Source organism: Pseudophryne corroboree, chromosome 12, assembly GCF_028390025.1.
Source record: "Pseudophryne corroboree isolate aPseCor3 chromosome 12, aPseCor3.hap2, whole genome shotgun sequence".
Lineage (NCBI taxonomy): Eukaryota > Metazoa > Chordata > Amphibia > Anura > Myobatrachidae > Pseudophryne > Pseudophryne corroboree.
The window spans coordinates 116974720-116993693 of NC_086455.1; the positions used below are offsets into that span (position 1 = coordinate 116974720).

At 45.4% G+C, this 18974-nt stretch overlaps 1 protein-coding gene across 12 annotated transcripts in view; it reads right to left on the reverse strand.

Annotated features, from left to right (window-relative positions):
- MGA (MAX dimerization protein MGA) overlaps window positions 1-18974 on the reverse strand; it is a 428176-nt gene that overhangs the window by 258004 nt on the left and 151198 nt on the right. The gene's annotated exons all lie outside the window — the stretch shown is intronic.

Genomic DNA, 18974 nt, shown 5'->3' on the forward strand with positions numbered 1-18974 from the left:
GAGCCCGTGTGTTAAGACCAGCACTGCACAGCCAGTCACTTGGGTCCTGTCTCCCGGCCAGTAAAAGGTCCGCTCTCCTTCTCCTCCGTACCTATTTTACTAATCTAAACTCCCCCTCTATTGCTGCTGACACAGACACCGGGCTGGAAGGGGAGGACAGGGGCCGCTCTCTCAGCCCTTGCCTACTTCTATTACACCCCTGCATACCTCCCAACTTTCAAAATTGTCAAAAGGGACTTCCGCGCCGAAAAGGGGCGTGTCTACATAAATGGGCGTGGCTTTGCATAAAGGGGCGTGGCCTCACAGCAATTCCGCGAACGCGAGCCACGGCCCCATTCTTGTTACTAGGGGGGCATGGCCAGCGCTCAGTGAGCTGCTGGCATGCCCCCAGTACCTCCATGAATAGACGCTGTGTGCGCATGCGCACAGCGTCTATTCACTCGGCTCTGCTGTGAGTGCAAAAGCCTCCCAAATGTCCCCCCCACCACCGCGGGACACTGCTGGCCACGGGTGGGACAGCGGGACTGTCCCGCAAAAATTGGGACAGTTGGGAGGTATGCCCCTGTCCTGACCGTCCCCGGCTCCAAAAGTCCGTCGGAGGAATGTGCAGAGGCACTGGCAGTCGTGTCCATACACCACTGACTTCAAGCAATGTGACAGTAGTACAAGCCCCTCTCTCAATCACTCCCTTTCCTCTGCCTCCATCTATCCCCTCTCTCGATCTCCACCCTTTCTCTCTCGCTCTGTCCGTCTCGTTCCCTCTATCTCTCCGTCATGTTCTCTCTCTCTCATTCCCTCTCTCTCCGTCTCGCTCTCTCTCTGTCTGTCTCGCTCTCTCTCTGTCCGTCTCGTTCCCTCTCTCTCTCTCTCTGTCCGTCTCGTTCCCTCTCCCTCCCCCTCTCTCTCTCTGTCCGTCTCGTTCCCTCTCCCTCCCGCTCTCTCTCTCGTTCCCTCTCTCTCTGGCCGTCTCGTTCCCTCTCTCTCTCAGTCTCATTCCCTCCCTCTCTCTCTCTGTCCGTCTCCTCGTTCCCTCTCTCTCTGTCCGTCTCCTCGTTCCCTCTGTCCGTCTCCTCGCTCTCTCTCTCTGTCCGTCTCGTTCCCCCTCTCTCTCTCCGTCTCGTTCCCTCTCTCTCTCTGTCCGTCTCGATCCCTCTCTCTCTCTCTGTCCGTCTCGTTCCCTCTCTGTCTCCCCACCTCTCTCTCTCTGTCCGTCCCGCCCCCTCTCTCTGTCCGTCTCTCTTCTTCTCTGTCACCCCGCTCTCTGTCCGTCTCCCCCCTCAGTCAGTTTCTCTATTCCCCCTACAGCCCCCCTCTCTCTTCCCACTATAGTCACTGATTGCAAAATATGCGCTATATCGCGTTTTACGCACTACAAGCAGAGAGGTCTCTGAGTGACCAGTGTGTCTCTGCTAATAATACTGTTTCAGTGCCTCTCTTGCCATCAAATCACCACTGGTAGCTTCTCCCCATTCAATCGCGCTGCCCGCAGCTTCTCCCCGTTTAAAATGTATAACGTGATCTGCCTGGCTCAGTGGTTGTATAGGTGGTTCTACCTGGTGCAATGTATATAACGTACTCTGACTGGCGCAATGTATATAACGTGCTCTGCCTGGCACAATGTATATAACGTGCTCTGCCACGCGCAAAGTGTATAACGTGCTCTGCCAGGCGCAAAGTGTATAACGTGCTCTGCCAGGCGCAAAGTGTATAATGTGCTCTGCCAGGCGCAATGTGTATAACGTGCTCTGCCAGGCGCAATGTGTATAGCTGGTTATACCTGGCGCAAAGTGTATAATGTGCTCTGCCTGGCGCAAAGTGTATAGCGTGCTCTGCCTGGCGCAAAGTGTATAGCGTGCTCTGCCTGGCGCAAAGTGTATAGCGTGCTCTGCCTGGCGCAAAGTGTATAGCGTGCTCTGCCTGGCGCAAAGTGTATAGCGTGCTCTGCCTGGCGCAAAGTGTATAGCGTGCTCTGCCTGGCGCAAAGTGTATAGCGTGCTCTGCCTGGCACAATGTGTATAACGTGCTCTGCCTGGCACAATGTGTATAGGTGGTTCTGCTTGGTGCAATGTGTATAATGTGCTCTACCTGGTGCAATGCGTATAATGTGCTCTGCCTGGCGCAGTGTGTATAGGAGGTTCTACCTGGTGCAATGTGTATAAGCGGCACTACTGTGTGGTGTAATGTGAATTGCCACTATTATGTGGCCAAGCCCCTTCCCCACAAAGCCAGACGCCTAAGTTTTTGTTTTGTTGTTGTGTTTTTATATTTGAATAATTAATAAGAACCTTCATTCCGATGGGACCCACAAAAGGACAGTTAGGACCCCAATTCTTAAAAGTGAGGGGTCCCTGGGACCCACTTTTTTTTCGGCTTAGCGCAATCACTGTGTATATATATATATATATATATATATATATATACACAATACAGTTTACCCGGCACTCCACCTGTGATAAAGCTGGTTCTGGTGCCCTCATAAAAAGAATGTAAACAGGCAAAGATGCGGCACTCACGAACTCTTGTAAAAATAAGTCACAGACCCAGTTCAGGTATGATCAACGTTTCAATCCTCTTTATGGATTTTCGTCAGGAACAAGCATAAAACATGTATAACAAAACTCACCTTATATCCCCATTCACCAATGACCCCCAGGTGGACGGCTGCTCGCTCCAGCGCGGGAGTCTGCAAGCATTGTCGCCGAGTGGTGACGTCATCGCGTATCCGCGCGACGCACGTCCAAATGCTGCCATGGCAACTAGGCGGCTGTAAACAAAAGAGGAACGATAATAACCGCTGCCCCGCTGTGATCTATCAGCAAACTGCTAAAGAGTACAATGTTGCCATGATAGCATGTGTAGATACAACAACAATATTCAATGAAGCTAAACAAATAATGCATCCCACTGTAATACGATGTAGTAATCACTATATGGAGGTCTTAGTCATAACAATGCTAAATACAGCATAAATACATCGTTATCGTGCAAGTTGATCGTTGCTATGGTAACGCAACACAACTCAGTAATACTGAAAAGAAACATCAAAAAGTAATAATAAAGATGGTAATACAAATTCGGTAATAAAGAAAAAAGCAGATCCATAATCAGAATGAGCATCACTAACACCAAATCATACCGCAGAAGAAATAAGGAATTCATCCCTTTAGCGGCAGCAACCAGGAACCGGGGAAGAAGAGAACCAGACGATTTAATAGGCGAGGGGGCCAAAACAGGAGACAAAAACCCTGGCACCAAACCACCTGTGCAACTCAAGAAGAAATAGATCAAGATGTCATGTCACACAGTGACAATGAGCAGAGTGAGCTGAATTTCCCACACTTAAATCTCACCAAATTAGAACGAGATGCCATTAAATCTCTCTCTTCCAACCAGCAATTGGTGATCCGTCCGGCGGATAAAGGGGGTGGCGTGGTCCTGCAGGACCTATATGATTATAAGTTGGAAATCTACCGCCAATTGGAGGACAGTCAAGTTTACCAACCACTTACCTATAATCCTACAACTGCCTATATGTCGGAACTTCGGGAGGTGTTAATACATGCCAGAGATATCAAATTGATTGATGACAGGATCTTTGATGATACGCGATGACGTCACCACTCGGCGACAATGCTTGCAGACTCCCGCGCTGGAGCGAGCAGCCGTCCACCTGGGGGTCATTGGTGAATGGGGATATAAGGTGAGTTTTGTTATACATGTTTTATGCTTGTTCCTGACGAAAATCCATAAAGAGGATTGAAACGTTGATCATACCTGAACTGGGTCTGTGACTTATTTTTACAAGAGTTCGTGAGTGCCGCATCTTTGCCTGTTTACATTCTTTTTATGAGGGCACCAGAACCAGCTTTATCACAGGTGGAGTGCCGGGTAAACTGTATTGTGAATATTGGTTTGTGTGTGATCTATCATACAAACGAACCAGGGCACCCTCGCCATATATTTGTACTTGTATCTTTGGAACATTTGCTTTTGACTATTGACTTTCTTGAAAGGAGATAGGTGTGTGAGTCACACTGCACTTTATTTTGATTTTGCACTATTTGCACGGATTGTGAAAAAAATTTTTCTTTTGGTTGGTGGAATTGACTGCAATTTGTGATTAAAATGGCAGAATCAGCCGACATTAATGAGGAACATTTTAACCCGCTGTTAGTTCCACTGCATGATACCTTTAGCTATTCTGAGACTGAAACAGAAGGTATTTTACATCAAGAACATATGGTGGATCAAACTGAGGGTTTACCCAATGAGATTATTTATCGGGAGCTATTAACACTTAAAAAGAAGGAGATTGACTTTCATCTCCATGCTGTTTCATTGAGTGACTATTTCCGTGCCAAACAGATTCCAAGGGGATTTAGAGTTCGGAATTGTCCCACAATAGGTCGCTTTGATCCCAGTTTCTGCAAGAAATGGATCAACATTTTGAATAAATGTTCATTCGATCTGATGCTACTAGTTGTGGAACAATCTAAGAAAGAACACTCTAATATCCAGAGTAAAATTGTGACCTTTGAGTCTAAACACTTACCTTGTCTGCAAACCGACCCGGATAATGACTGGTTAAATAAATTGGGTAATCAACTCGCCGTGTATAAGAGAGATGTGTTGAAATATAAACGTGAAAAACTGTCTAAAGTTACCCTTGATTATGAACACCATCAGGTATACAGATGGTTAACAGGGAACAATTCGAGGGGCCAGCAGAATACGGAACGTAGACCCTTTTTCCGCAGAAACCGGTACCCTAAAGGTAATTTGGATACAGAATCCTCACAAGAGGGAGGCAACAGCACGGCGAGTGAAGCTGATAAACCCAAATCATACCGCAGAAGAAATAAGGAATTCATCCCTTTAGCGGCAGCAACCAGGAACCGGGGAAGAAGAGAACCAGACGATTTAATAGGCGAGGGGGCCAAAACAGGAGACAAAAACCCTGGCACCAAACCACCTGTGCAACTCAAGAAGAAATAGTTTTTAATCTTTCATCATACGATCTAAGTTCCAGTGAAACAAGCCTTCTTTCTAAAGGACTTTCTTTTATTCCATCTACTGGCTTTAATGCATTTGATTGGCAAATGGAGAAATATTGCCTTCAGAAACAATTAAAAGTCAAGGAATTTTTTCATAAAAAGGAGGCTCCTTCTATAACATCTATACAAAAGCCTATACCGCTACAACTCAAACGCCTACAAAAAGGCTCCAGTTTTGATCCACCTTCTAATAATGCATCCATAAAAACATTCATCAGGTTACTTGATCAAGATGTCATGTCACACAGTGACAATGAGCAGAGTGAGCTGAATTTCCCACACTTAAATCTCACCAAATTAGAACGAGATGCCATTAAATCTCTCTCTTCCAACCAGCAATTGGTGATCCGTCCGGCGGATAAAGGGGGTGGCGTGGTCCTGCAGGACCTATATGATTATAAGTTGGAAATCTACCGCCAATTGGAGGACAGTCAAGTTTACCAACCACTTACCTATAATCCTACAACTGCCTATATGTCGGAACTTCGGGAGGTGTTAATACATGCCAGAGATATCAAATTGATTGATGACAGGATCTTTGATATCTTATTGCCTAAATTTCCCATTACTCCGCTACTTTACACCTTGCCAAAGATCCACAAAGGTCTGACTCCTCCACCCGGCCGCCCTATTGTGTCGGCCAGGGGTTCCCTGTTCCAGCCCACGTCTATATTTCTGGACTCTGTTCTCCAACCGTTAGTTCAGCAGCACTGTAATTTTCTATTGGACACCACCTCTTTATTGAACAAATTGGCAGCTGTGGGATCTGTTCCACTGGGGGCTTGGCTTGTTACGGCTGATGTTTCCAGCCTCTACACAGTCATCCCCCATGTGGAGGGGATCGCTGCAGTGAGGGGCTTACTCCTGCAACATAATGTGCATCCTGAGATCCATGTAGATTGTTTGCTGCAAATGCTAGAATTGGTGTTAAAGCGAAATTTTTTTATGTTCGACAATAAGTTTTTCCTTCAAATAACTGGGTGTGCCATGGGATCTTCCGTGGCCCCCAGTTATGCTAATACATACATGTTTGATGTAGAAAAATCATTATTCTTTGATAATCCGTCTGTGGCTGCTAAAATCTTGCTATATACCAGATTTATTGATGATCTGCTATTTATCTGGGTAGGCTCAGATACTGAGTTGAAATCACTACTGGACGCTCATAATGCCTCTACTTCACCGGTTAAATTAACTTTTGAAATGAGCCAATCTAATATCAAGTTTCTGGATGTAAAAATCATGTTACAAGGGGACAACATTGTTACCACATTATTTTCTAAAGAGACAGATAGGAACTCACTCCTGCATTTTCAGAGTTGTCATCCACTGAATTTAAAAATGGGGCTCCCTTTCTCTCAAATGGTACGTATTATTAGAATTAATAGTGACATATCCCAAGCATCCGACCAGATTGATTGGCTTATAGGTAAATTCCTTCATCGTGGTTATCATCTAAAACCTTTATTGCTAGCCAAAAATAAAGCAATGTCACTTGATAGACAAAAATTACTTCTTAAGCAGACACCTAAACAAAACTCTAATAGATTACATTGGGTCAATAAATTTCATACCCAATCTCCTAAGATTACTCGTGCATCAAAAAAATTGTGGCCAATCATAACATCAGACCCAGATATAGGTCTGGCCAACACTGCATTAATGACGTGTTATTCACGACCAAAAAATTTGAGAGATCTATTGGTCAGAACAGATATTTCAACGCATAGCAGTAATGATAGCAGGAATTTTTTGGCCAAAAAACAGAATGGATGCTTTAAGTGTCCTTGCACTACTTGCAGCTTTCTGATTGCAGGTGACACCTTTTGTCACCCCCATCTGGGTACAAAGTATAAGATCCGCTTTCATCTAACGTGCGAAAGTTGCTATGTTGTTTACCAACTATTGTGTCCCTGTGGTTTGTCCTATATTGGGAAAACCCAGAGAAAATTCAAAGAAAGGATGGGGGCACATCGCTCTGCCATCCGTCTAGCCATTAATAATGGCTCTAGCGAGCAACCAGTGGCACGACACTTTTTATTAGCCAAGCACCCTTTAAACAGCCTCAGATATAGAATGATCGACCATATCCCCCCGTTACGTAGGGGGGGTGATCGTAATGCAATGCTACTTAGACGTGAGGCTGAATGGATTTTTCGCCTTGATGTGATCAGTCCCAAGGGTTTAAATGATGCCATCACTTTTTCTACATTCATTTGAATCTGTTTGTTTATTTATGTGTTAGGTTGGAACATGTGATACCACTACATTAATTTGGTGGTTATGGTGTTAGTGATGCTCATTCTGATTATGGATCTGCTTTTTTCTTTATTACCGAATTTGTATTACCATCTTTATTATTACTTTTTGATGTTTCTTTTCAGTATTACTGAGTTGTGTTGCGTTACCATAGCAACGATCAACTTGCACGATAACGATGTATTTATGCTGTATTTAGCATTGTTATGACTAAGACCTCCATATAGTGATTACTACATCGTATTACAGTGGGATGCATTATTTGTTTAGCTTCATTGAATATTGTTGTTGTATCTACACATGCTATCATGGCAACATTGTACTCTTTAGCAGTTTGCTGATAGATCACAGCGGGGCAGCGGTTATTATCGTTCCTCTTTTGTTTACAGCCGCCTAGTTGCCATGGCAGCATTTGGACGTGCGTCGCGCGGATACGCGATGACGTCACCACTCGGCGACAATGCTTGCAGACTCCCGCGCTGGAGCGAGCAGCCGTCCACCTGGGGGTCATTGGTGAATGGGGATATAAGGTGAGTTTTGTTATACATGTTTTATGCTTGTTCCTGACGAAAATCCATAAAGAGGATTGAAACGTTGATCATACCTGAACTGGGTCTGTGACTTATTTTTACAAGAGTTCGTGAGTGCCGCATCTTTGCCTGTTTACATTCTTTTTATGAGGGCACCAGAACCAGCTTTATCACAGGTGGAGTGCCGGGTAAACTGTATTGTGAATATTGGTTTGTGTGTGATCTATCATACAAACGAACCAGGGCACCCTCGCCATATATTTGTACTTGTATCTTTGGAACATTTGCTTTTGACTATTGACTTTCTTGAAAGGAGATAGGTGTGTGAGTCACACTGCACTTTATTTTGATTTTGCACTATTTGCACGGATTGTGAAAAAATTTTTTCTTTTGGTTGGTGGAATTGACTGCAATTTGTGATTAAAATGGCAGAATCAGCCGACATTAATGAGGAACATTTTAACCCGCTGTTAGTTCCACTGCATGATACCTTTAGCTATTCTGAGACTGAAACAGAAGGTATTTTACATCAAGAACATATGGTGGATCAAACTGAGGGTTTACCCAATGAGATTATTTATCGGGAGCTATTAACACTTAAAAAGAAGGAGATTGACTTTCATCTCCATGCTGTTTCATTGAGTGACTATTTCCGTGCCAAACAGATTCCAAGGGGATTTAGAGTTCGGAATTGTCCCACAATAGGTCGCTTTGATCCCAGTTTCTGCAAGAAATGGATCAACATTTTGAATAAATGTTCATTCGATCTGATGCTACTAGTTGTGGAACAATCTAAGAAAGAACACTCTAATATCCAGAGTAAAATTGTGACCTTTGAGTCTAAACACTTACCTTGTCTGCAAACCGACCCGGATAATGACTGGTTAAATAAATTGGGTAATCAACTCGCCGTGTATAAGAGAGATGTGTTGAAATATAAACGTGAAAAACTGTCTAAAGTTACCCTTGATTATGAACACCATCAGGTATACAGATGGTTAACAGGGAACAATTCGAGGGGCCAGCAGAATACGGAACGTAGACCCTTTTTCCGCAGAAACCGGTACCCTAAAGGTAATTTGGATACAGAATCCTCACAAGAGGGAGGCAACAGCACGGCGAGTGAAGCTGATAAACCCAAATCATACCGCAGAAGAAATAAGGAATTCATCCCTTTAGCGGCAGCAACCAGGAACCGGGGAAGAAGAGAACCAGACGATTTAATAGGCGAGGGGGCCAAAACAGGAGACAAAAACCCTGGCACCAAACCACCTGTGCAACTCAAGAAGAAATAGTTTTTAATCTTTCATCATACGATCTAAGTTCCAGTGAAACAAGCCCTCTTTCTAAAGGACTTTCTTTTATTCCATCTACTGGCTTTAATGCATTTGATTGGCAAATGGAGAAATATTGCCTTCAGAAACAATTAAAAGTCAAGGAATTTTTTCATAAAAAGGAGGCTCCTTCTATAACATCTATACAAAAGCCTATACCGCTACAACTCAAACGCCTACAAAAAGGCTCCAGTTTTGATCCACCTTCTAATAATGCATCCATAAAAACATTCATCAGGTTACTTGATCAAGATGTCATGTCACACAGTGACAATGAGCAGAGTGAGCTGAATTTCCCACACTTAAATCTCACCAAATTAGAACGAGATGCCATTAAATCTCTCTCTTCCAACCAGCAATTGGTGATCCGTCCGGCGGATAAAGGGGGTGGCGTGGTCCTGCAGGACCTATATGATTATAAGTTGGAAATCTACCGCCAATTGGAGGACAGTCAAGTTTACCAACCACTTACCTATAATCCTACAACTGCCTATATGTCGGAACTTCGGGAGGTGTTAATACATGCCAGAGATATCAAATTGATTGATGACAGGATCTTTGATATCTTATTGCCTAAATTTCCCATTACTCCGCTACTTTACACCTTGCCAAAGATCCACAAAGGTCTGACTCCTCCACCCGGCCGCCCTATTGTGTCGGCCAGGGGTTCCCTGTTCCAGCCCACGTCTATATTTCTGGACTCTGTTCTCCAACCGTTAGTTCAGCAGCACTGTAATTTTCTATTGGACACCACCTCTTTATTGAACAAATTGGCAGCTGTGGGATCTGTTCCACTGGGGGCTTGGCTTGTTACGGCTGATGTTTCCAGCCTCTACACAGTCATCCCCCATGTGGAGGGGATCGCTGCAGTGAGGGGCTTACTCCTGCAACATAATGTGCATCCTGAGATCCATGTAGATTGTTTGCTGCAAATGCTAGAATTGGTGTTAAAGCGAAATTTTTTTATGTTCGACAATAAGTTTTTCCTTCAAATAACTGGGTGTGCCATGGGATCTTCCGTGGCCCCCAGTTATGCTAATACATACATGTTTGATGTAGAAAAATCATTATTCTTTGATAATCCGTCTGTGGCTGCTAAAATCTTGCTATATACCAGATTTATTGATGATCTGCTATTTATCTGGGTAGGCTCAGATACTGAGTTGAAATCACTACTGGACGCTCATAATGCCTCTACTTCACCGGTTAAATTAACTTTTGAAATGAGCCAATCTAATATCAAGTTTCTGGATGTAAAAATCATGTTACAAGGGGACAACATTGTTACCACATTATTTTCTAAAGAGACAGATAGGAACTCACTCCTGCATTTTCAGAGTTGTCATCCACTGAATTTAAAAATGGGGCTCCCTTTCTCTCAAATGGTACGTATTATTAGAATTAATAGTGACATATCCCAAGCATCCGACCAGATTGATTGGCTTATAGGTAAATTCCTTCATCGTGGTTATCATCTAAAACCTTTATTGCTAGCCAAAAATAAAGCAATGTCACTTGATAGACAAAAATTACTTCTTAAGCAGACACCTAAACAAAACTCTAATAGATTACATTGGGTCAATAAATTTCATACCCAATCTCCTAAGATTACTCGTGCATCAAAAAAATTGTGGCCAATCATAACATCAGACCCAGATATAGGTCTGGCCAACACTGCATTAATGACGTGTTATTCACGACCAAAAAATTTGAGAGATCTATTGGTCAGAACAGATATTTCAACGCATAGCAGTAATGATAGCAGGAATTTTTTGGCCAAAAAACAGAATGGATGCTTTAAGTGTCCTTGCACTACTTGCAGCTTTCTGATTGCAGGTGACACCTTTTGTCACCCCCATCTGGGTACAAAGTATAAGATCCGCTTTCATCTAACGTGCGAAAGTTGCTATGTTGTTTACCAACTATTGTGTCCCTGTGGTTTGTCCTATATTGGGAAAACCCAGAGAAAATTCAAAGAAAGGATGGGGGCACATCGCTCTGCCATCCGTCTAGCCATTAATAATGGCTCTAGCGAGCAACCAGTGGCACGACACTTTTTATTAGCCAAGCACCCTTTAAACAGCCTCAGATATAGAATGATCGACCATATCCCCCCGTTACGTAGGGGGGGTGATCGTAATGCAATGCTACTTAGACGTGAGGCTGAATGGATTTTTCGCCTTGATGTGATCAGTCCCAAGGGTTTAAATGATGCCATCACTTTTTCTACATTCATTTGAATCTGTTTGTTTATTTATGTGTTAGGTTGGAACATGTGATACCACTACATTAATTTGGTGGTTATGGTGTTAGTGATGCTCATTCTGATTATGGATCTGCTTTTTTCTTTATTACCGAATTTGTATTACCATCTTTATTATTACTTTTTGATGTTTCTTTTCAGTATTACTGAGTTGTGTTGCGTTACCATAGCAACGATCAACTTGCACGATAACGATGTATTTATGCTGTATTTAGCATTGTTATGACTAAGACCTCCATATAGTGATTACTACATCGTATTACAGTGGGATGCATTATTTGTTTAGCTTCATTGAATATTGTTGTTGTATCTACACATGCTATCATGGCAACATTGTACTCTTTAGCAGTTTGCTGATAGATCACAGCGGGGCAGCGGTTATTATCGTTCCTCTTTTGTTTACAGCCGCCTAGTTGCCATGGCAGCATTTGGACGTGCGTCGCGCGGATACGCGATGACGTCACCACTCGGCGACAATGCTTGCAGACTCCCGCGCTGGAGCGAGCAGCCGTCCACCTGGGGGTCATTGGTGAATGGGGATATAAGGTGAGTTTTGTTATACATGTTTTATGCTTGTTCCTGACGAAAATCCATAAAGAGGATTGAAACGTTGATCATACCTGAACTGGGTCTGTGACTTATTTTTACAAGAGTTCGTGAGTGCCGCATCTTTGCCTGTTTATATATATATATATATATATATACATATACATACACATACACACAGTGATTGCGCTATACAGTGATACACGCATATACACACATATACACACACGTATTATGTACTATTGCATGTACGTATGCAACAAATAAATTGATTTATGCTAGTAGGCACAATGTAGACTTATTCTTTTTTACTATACTTCCTACTTTATACATGCAGACACATGTAGATATGTCCACATATACCTATACTCCAATCACGCCAAAAAGCCCCGACTGGCTTATCACTGACTTAGCCACGAAACAACCTTTTATTAAAACATGCGTCTAGATCACAGGTTCTCAAACTCGGTCCTCAGGACCCCATACGGTGCATGTTTTGCAGGTCTCCTCACAGAATCACAAGTAACATAATTAGCTCCACCTGCAGACCTTTAAAAATGTGTCAGTGAGTAATTAATACACCTGTGCACCTGCTGGGTTACATGCAAAACATGCACTGTGTGGGGTCCTGAGGACCGAGTTTGAGAACCACTGGTCTAGCTCTACCACGATCTACTAATTATTTTGCAACAAAAACACTAATCCTAAGCACATTACAGTATTAGTGAATTACAGGAAAAAGTACTGAAGCACAGGAATAGGGATTTTTGTTTACTTACCGTAAAATCTCTCTCTCTGATTTCATCCAGGGGACGCTGCGCACTTACTAATGGGTTAGTGTGTGTGTGGGTAAGGAGTTTGGCACAGAACCTATAGAAAACCAACTCCTCCACCCTTTAACCCCTCCCATCTCCAGCTTGACCAACAAGTACCTCAGTTAACGTTTAGCCAAGCCTAAGGAGACAAAACAGAACGTAACTAATAAACCAGACAACTATACGGGAGGGATCGCAGCTTCCCCCAGATGGAATCAGAGAAAGATTTTACGGTAAAAGTAAACAAAATTCCCTATTTCTCTTTCATCCATCTGGGAGACGCTGCGCACTTACTAATGGGATTTCCCAAAGCAAGCTAATTAGAGGAGGGAGACCCAGACGGCATAGCGGTCTGTAAAATTTGACGCCCAACAGAGGCAGCCTCTAAACCAAAAGTATGAAAACGGTAGAACTTTGTGATGGTATGCACGGACGACCAGGTCGCTGCTCTACACAACTGCTCGACAGGTACACCCCCACAAACAGCTCAAGAGGCTCCAACAGCTCTATTCGAATGAGCCAGTATGGGGTCAGGAACTGTAATATTGGAAGAAACGTAGGCCTGTAGAACAGCCGAAGTCACCCAACGAGCCAACGTGTTTTTAGAAGGCGGCCGACCCCGTTTGGGTGCGTCAATCAAAATCAACAACGTATCCGTACAACGAATAGATTCGGTACGAGACAAATAAATGCGCAAACATCCAATAAGGACAAACAATTATCCTCTCCGGAGGAAGGAGTAAACGCCGGCAGCACAATGTCCTGATTAAGGTGGAACGCCGACACAACCTTCGGAAGAAAGGAAGGTTTCGTACGCAAAACCACTCGGTCATCATGAAAAACCAACAAATGTGGTCTGCAAGAAAGGGCCTCCAATTCCGACACGTCTGGCCGAATCAATGGCCAAAAGGAAAACAACCCTGAGTGTGAGGAACCTTAATTCCACAGAGTCCAATTGTTCAAAAGGAGAACTCTGAAGAGCCGTAAGAACTAAATTTAAGTCCCAGGGAGGAACTGGGGGGACCAAAAGTCGGTTGAATCCTAAGCACTCCCTGAAGAAACGTCTGGACCTCCGGAATGAGAGCCAACCATTTCTGAAAAAGCACAGATAGGGGGCGTGGCCTGGAGGCTGACTGAGCAGGCTGCATATCGTGTGAGCTCCCAGGGATCTGGGAGTTTCTATATTAATAAATAGCCTTTTCTCAAATATTTTTCGCCCCAAGCACAAGGAATAACACCCCACAGCGGCAGAGGAGGTAGGGAGTGAGTGCTGCGGAATCGGGGAGCCGGTTTACTGGCTCCCGCGGATTGCGGCCTACTCACTGCCCTGAAGCCGGGGCCCAGATTTCTACGCTTCCCCCCGGTCGGGCGGTCGGCCTTACCACGGTATTAGAGGGATCCGCCTGGACCTTATCCCTGCTGAAGCATCAACGCGGCCTGCCAAGTGACCCGGTCTGGCTGGCGTGGGAGACCAGTGACCAGAGTGAGGCCGAGACGCACGACCTGAAGGACGAGCGGCAGCCATCCAGTAAGAGGATCGTTGAGAGGGAGACACGGCGGCGGACCGGAGGAGAAGCCGGGACGCTGTGGAGGTGAGCGCCCTACGGCCCTCGGTACATCAGGGTGACTGCGCATCCCCCCCCCCCGTGTGATCACGCTGAACTCCCGTAGCACGCTGCTGCGTGAAGACGGCCGGCCCGGCTGCAGCTCTCCCCCTGCCTGACGGGATCTGACTCACGGTGTCAGGTGAGCTTGACCGTCCTGCCGCAACACTGAGACCCGCGGGGACAACACTGCACATAGCCCCGAGGCCCCAGCCGGCTGGTTGGGTGAAACGGGAGCCCGCACGGCTGCGGGAGGGCTCGCATTGAGGCGCGAACGGCGGCCATTTTGGATACGGAGGAGAGGGGGAAACGGAGCGGCAGAAGCCCAGGGAGAGAGCCTGGGAGCCCCAAGAGGTGGCCGAAGGTGTCACCTATAGGTAGTGAGGCCCCATCCTGTTTGCTGGGCTGACAGTGTTCAGCCATTGAAACAATAAAAAAAAAAAAAAAAAAAAAAAAAAACAAACAAAAAAACAAACAAACAAAAGGAGTACCACCCTTGTCCGGTTGGGAGCCGGAGATAGCGGGTGCCAACCCGAGAAGTAGGAGCCTCCTGGAGCGAAGGAAGCGCCCCCCCCAAGATCTGTGATACCGACAACCTGTAGCCGGTAGGCTACCCGGTGGGCCCTGGCCCTCTGCGAGTCCGCCCGCGGCTGTGGGTGGCTCGTAGGAGGGAACGGGAGAGAGGCGCAGACCGAAGCGTTTGATAATCATCCAAACCTAACCCTTCTGCTCTGGGGTCGCCTCATATAGCCGTTTGAACCCATCCCTGGTGGCTGGATAGCACCTAGAGATTTGCACTCGACCTCATCAAAAGTACTTCCTCGTTATAGAATAATAGATCCCCTTAGAGGCCCCTGTGCATGATCTTGCCCCTACATAATCTGTGGCCTTTCCTTGGGGGTACTCGGGCTACTCGGAGCACGGGACTACACATAGAAGAGGATGTCTAGTCGCTTAGCCTTGCCAGCCCTGCTCAGGCCGGCCTTGCTCATGCCAATGTAAAACAAGCAGCTTCCTCTACCCATGCCAATATCTACGTGACATCTCGATGATCTTGGAGACAGCGGAGCCCCTGAATTATACAATCTCCATATTATACAATTTTTCTATTTAAGTGATCGGAACCGTCGACCCATTTCTCCCAGGCATTAGTATGCCGGCTAGACGCAATAAGACATCGAAGCCCGCACAGCAGCTTTCTTTTTTCAAATCATCTACAAGGATGTCGGGCTCTAAAATCACCGGTCCCTCCACGACAGATAAGATCCCGCAAACTCCTCCCTCCCAGGAGGTGCCACCTTCAACTCCCAAAGCCGCCACAAGCCTGGACAATGTCAAAGATTGTGACGCTTTAACTGTGGGCACGATGAAATTACTTCTGTCTCGCTTCAAGGAAGATGTGGCAGCGGAATTTCGCACCACATTATCGGCATGTCAACAATCCATAGATGACCTAGGTGGCCGCACTGACCATCTGGAAACCAAAATGGAGGAGGTCGTGGGATCCCACAACAACCTACTAGACGCCCATGACGCTTTGGAAGCAGAGGTTAAGCTTTTGCGGGACAAAGTCACAGATTTGGAGGACAGATCGCGTCGAAGCAATCTTAAACTACGTGGAGTCCCCGAGTCTGTGTCACATAGCAGTTTACACGACTACGCCGTGGCCCTATTTAAAGCTTTATTACCCCAGTCCCCCTCGACAGACCTCATCATTGACCGGATACACCGACTGCCAAAGGCTAGAGCAGCACCAGGGGACGCGCCTAGAGATGTCCTTATGAAAATGCACTACTTCCACGTGAAGGAGGCCTTGTTAAAGGCATCCAGACCATCGTCAGACACATCTTCAACCCTTAAAGGCCTTCAACTGTTTGGAGATTTATCCGCAGCCACCCTATATAAACGGCGTTCCTTTAACTCTGTCACGACAGCTCTCAGAAAGGCGGATATTCCTTACCGTTGGGGTTTCCCCACCAAGCTGCTGATTCACCGAGATGGCTCCACGGTCTCTATTTCCACCGCTGATGAAGGAGTAAAGCTGCTCAAATCCTGGAACATTACGGAACCCTCTGGGGACCCCTCACCCCGTCGACTTCAGCAGGACTGGTCTTCGGTAAAGTGAGGGGGCCTACACGAGTCAGGAAAGCTCCCAGATATGCTACCTTTCCACACCTTCCTGATGGCTCTTTAGCTATGATGACTGTATTGCTAGCTGTACATATACCCCTTTCAGGGGAAACGTTACGACCAGGGAGAGAATTTGAATGAAGTGGGAGTTCAGTCCGTGTTTCAGAAGTATTCTTAGATTTGTATACTGTATTCTACTGGCTGCCTAATTTGTTCTTTTCCCTTTCTTATAAGCAAGGTATTTGGAGCTTCCCTGATAAGGGCGGTCCCCTACCAAAATTAATCTGTTGATATAACACAGGTAATTGATAAGGGGGGACAGTCTTTAAAGATGCCATTGATTTCATTGTTGGCTTCTATGCCATAATCTCAAGTTGGATTGTTTTTTGTTACACATCTTAAGTTCTGTTTGTTCTATTTACTAACATAGGAATCTACATGCTCTAATAGAATCGAGATGTCCATGTGTTCTACATATGATTACAGTATTAATGTTTGGCAATGGGTAGGTGCTATGCCACTAACCCCCCCTCTAGACCACACAGCCGCCTTATTATGGCGACTGGTTATGATCTCATGAGAGATCGATTCAGTTTTGTTTTTCTAATTTTTTTTCTGTCTTCATCCCTGTTCCCAGACATGTCCACCTCCCCCTTTCAGGTACATCGGTTTAAACACGGAAATTGCTTTGGGGAAGTATCGGTCCCGGTAGTGTTGGATTATGGTTAATATAGTCTCGATTAATGCCAAAGGGCTAAATTTTCCACATAAACGAAGAGTAGCCCTGAACTTTTTCCATAAACTCAAGGCACAGGTGGTGGCAGTACAAGAAACCCACTTTCAGAGTCTAAACCCCCCATCCTTCACTAATTCATGCTATCCCCAATGTTATATGGCTAATGGACCCGCCAAGAAAGCTGGCGTGGCCCTTCTTATAGCACAACATTGCTCGTTTGTTCTGTCCAATAAATATGAGGACCCTGACGGGAGATATTTAATTATAGTGGGCAAATTAGAAAATGTGGAAACTACTTTGGTCTCGTGCTATGCACCTAATGCCAAACAAATTCCGTTTCTTAGAACATTCTGTAGAACTCTCAGGGAACATACTAGAGGAGCCCTTTTGATTTTAGGTGACTTTAATATGGTACTGGACCCTACTGTTGACCGCTCCCGCCCGACCCGGACCCTCCGTAGCAATCCACCCCAGGAACCCACAGGCAAATTTGGTCAACTATTAGCTGAGTATGCACTGTATGACGGTTGGAGGGCTAAACATCCGACAGAACGGGACTATACTTTCTATTCTCACGTACATAGTTCATATTCACGAATAGACTTAGCACTAGTTGATAAATGGACTTTAGCGGCTATTAGCAAGATAGACATATTACCCATGTCCTGGTCGGACCATTCACCGCTTATGCTTGTTTGGGATGCCAGTAAAAGGGTAGTCCCCCATGCCCCCTGGCGAATGGGCCAACATCTGCTGACCCACCCTGAGGCTATTCAGGCCATCCAGCACTCTCTGGATTTATATCTGTCCACTAACTCCCCCGGGGACACATCCGTCTTCACCCATTGGTGCTCTCTGAAAGCCGTGATTAGAGGTTCTGCAATTCAAAGTGCGGCTAGACTTAAAAGGGATTATAGGAAGAGACAAGCCTCGGCCGAAAAAGAGGCCGCCAGGCTGGAAGCTGCACATAAAATTAGCCCCGAGAATAAAGCCCTTTATAAACAACTTCTCAGTGCCCGCGACAAAGTAAACTCCTTTGCCCTAACCGAGGTCCACCGCAATATGCAGCGGTTAAATCAAAAATATTATAGGCTGGGTAATAGGGCGGGTCGGCTACTGGCGCGTAAATTAAGGGGGCGTAGAGCCAAGGAACGTATACATGCGATCCATACATCTTCTGGAGTTAAAGTAACCGATCCGGTTGAGATAGCAAATGCGTTTGCTGATTATTACTCACGGCTGTACAACCTAAGAGATGACCCTGGTACCCCTCAACCCACCCCGGCAGACATTACCGGTTTCTTGGAAGGACTATCGCTCCCTAACATAGACTTACAAACTCGCGAATCCCTTAATAATCCCTGGTCACTAGACGAAGTCGAAGCAGTCATAGACTCCTGTCCAGTAAATAAAGCCCCTGGCCCAGATGGATATCCCTCCAGTTTCTACAAAACATTCAAATCTACCCTCGCCCCGCTCTTAAAGTCAGTCTATAATGAAGCCTCTAACTCCACTTGTTTTCCGAAAGAGATGTTAGAGGCTCGAATAGTTACCATCCCTAAGCCGGGAAAATCCCCTACGGTGGTTCAGAACTACCGCCCAATAGCATTGCTGAACTCCGACCTCAAAATGTTCGCTAAAATGGTCGCGAATAGGATCGCTCCTCTCCTGCCTGATTTAATTAATCCGGATCAGGTTGGTTT